At 31.1% G+C, this 2,223-nt stretch overlaps 1 long non-coding RNA gene across 1 annotated transcript; it reads left to right on the forward strand.

The window, feature by feature from the left end:
- Positions 1–274: 274 nt before the first annotated feature.
- LOC142169123 (uncharacterized) lies at positions 275–862 on the forward strand. The gene is made up of 2 exons (XR_012698864.1): positions 275–718; positions 813–862. It is a non-coding gene; the product is annotated as an uncharacterized LOC142169123 (long non-coding RNA).
- Positions 863–2,223: the final 1,361 nt, after the last annotated feature.

Genomic DNA, 2,223 nt, shown 5'->3' on the forward strand with positions numbered 1-2,223 from the left:
TTTGAAGAGCTTGAGCATAGGTAACCAGATAAGCTTTTCCATTTTGGAAAAAAATAAATAAATAAAGTGAATCGAGCACCTAATTGGTAACTAGAAACTTCTGATAAGACGCATATATTTAAGCTGGCGATGCAACACAAAAACAAGGGAAGAATAAAATAAAGTGAATCGAGCACCTAATTGGAAATAATTTTTTGCAGAAATACAGGGTAAGACTGCATCAGGAGCTTAGTGGTCCGGGCTCTTCTCCGGATCACATACATAGCGTGGGCTTAGTGCACCGAAATACCCCTTTTACATGTAATATAGGCAACACTAATTTGAAAGGATTATTTTGAGCAATCACTTTATGTGCCCTATTATAAGGGACAAAATGATTCCTTCAGACGACAAAAGGCAAACTTTTGGACAAAAGTGAAGTTCCAAAGCATGCCATCAAATCACCAATAGTCGTTTACGCGAAAGTTTTTATAAAACTTTGATCAACTCTTACAACTTAAATTTTCGATAATTAAACTAAGTTAATTCACTCCAAAGTCTTTCCGAAACCTGGAAAGTACTTATTATTCAGCTATTTCTAACCATTTTTATTTCCTACCAAGAAACATAACTCATAACACTTATATTCTTTATATAGAGAAAATAGAAACAAAGGGAAGCAGAAAAATCAAGAAATGGGAGATGATAACTACCATTAGTGTGGCCGTGGAAAGAGCAGGTAATAGGGGAATTATCTTTGTCTTTATAAAGAGTATTGCACCTCAAACATTTCTTCTTATTTTGGGAATTCACAATTTGCAGTCTTTTTCCAGCTCCTCTTTCTAAAGTTGGTTTTCGCCTACAAGAAATATTTGAAGAATTGGGAAACAATATATTTTGGGGAAGAAGATTTTTGTAAACCAAAGTCATTAGAAGAAATGAAGAAACGGTTAGAAGCTGCTCGCGGAAAGCTGGAAAGTTCACAACTGATATCAGTGGCTACCATTTGGCGTCGTTTCAATTTATTTGACATAATTAAACTCGGAAAAACTTTAACTAAAAAAATGACAAAAAATTATATTTTGTAATCTTAAGCTTGTCATAACAGTAACATTTGATATAAAATTTCTGTAGTCCACTTGGGTTGGACTGGATTGGGTTTAATTCGTTTTGACGGCAAAATGAAAGTTAGCATAATTATGAAGAAGAAAGTTATTATTTGATTTAAGTATTCAATATCCGAAGTTGCTAGTTCTATTAATGTTGAATCTGGTTCTATTAATGTTGAATCTGGTGGACTATTAATGTAACAATTCCATATTTTTATGGAATATTTTATACAAATAGCTAAGACAGATATATTATTTATTTTTTCTAACTGATATATTATTTTGGGTAGTCACGTCTCTTGGTCCTTGAAGTAAAGAAATAATGTTATTAGTCCTCAAATTTCAAAGAACACCTAATACATTTGGTATTTAATTTCCTTTTGTTCTTGAAATTAGGCAACTTTGTTGTGTTATATATTAGGTAAAGAGTATATTTGTTGCGTTACCAAAGAAGTTAGCGCTATTTGAAAATGAAGTAAATTATTAACCGTGTCATAAAAATCACATTCTATTATCTCTAAAAGGAATATGTGCATTTAAAAGATTTTTATAATACGCTCAATCGTAATTTAACTTATGGAAATCATATATAGCTTAAAAGGTGTGGACCTTAATTACAAGATATACTTGAAATGCAATTGTAGTTTCCCCAATATAGGTTATGTGAATAGCAAAGTCCTTTTTAGTCAAATTTGCAGTTAATCAACTAATGCCTGGAGTATGTTTCCATCAGTGGAAGCTTGGCTAAAGTTTTATTAACTACAACAAGAGCTAGGACATGATGCTATTTAAAATGTATAGACTTTTTCACTGATCTATTTTTTTAAAAACATTTACGCAATTCTTCATTTTATTTGTTTGGCAAAGTTTTAATGAACAATTAATGCTTGGATGGCTTTGGATTCTTTGACAAATAGTAGTAGTCAACCAATTTAAAAACAATATCCAATATTTTTCTAAAATATCCTTTTCTTTGTCAAGATCAGACTAGGTCTTCAAAGCAATCTCGACGTATGACACATGGTGAATTTATGTTGAAGATAAAATGAGAGAAAAAGATTAAGTATAAGACGTGAACAACCAAAATTTTAACTATTTTTTTGAAAGAAGAATTTTCTAGGAAAACTCATTGTTC

The sequence above is a fragment of the Nicotiana tabacum genome, chromosome 14, assembly GCF_000715075.1.
Source record: "Nicotiana tabacum cultivar K326 chromosome 14, ASM71507v2, whole genome shotgun sequence".
Classification (NCBI taxonomy): domain Eukaryota; kingdom Viridiplantae; phylum Streptophyta; class Magnoliopsida; order Solanales; family Solanaceae; genus Nicotiana; species Nicotiana tabacum.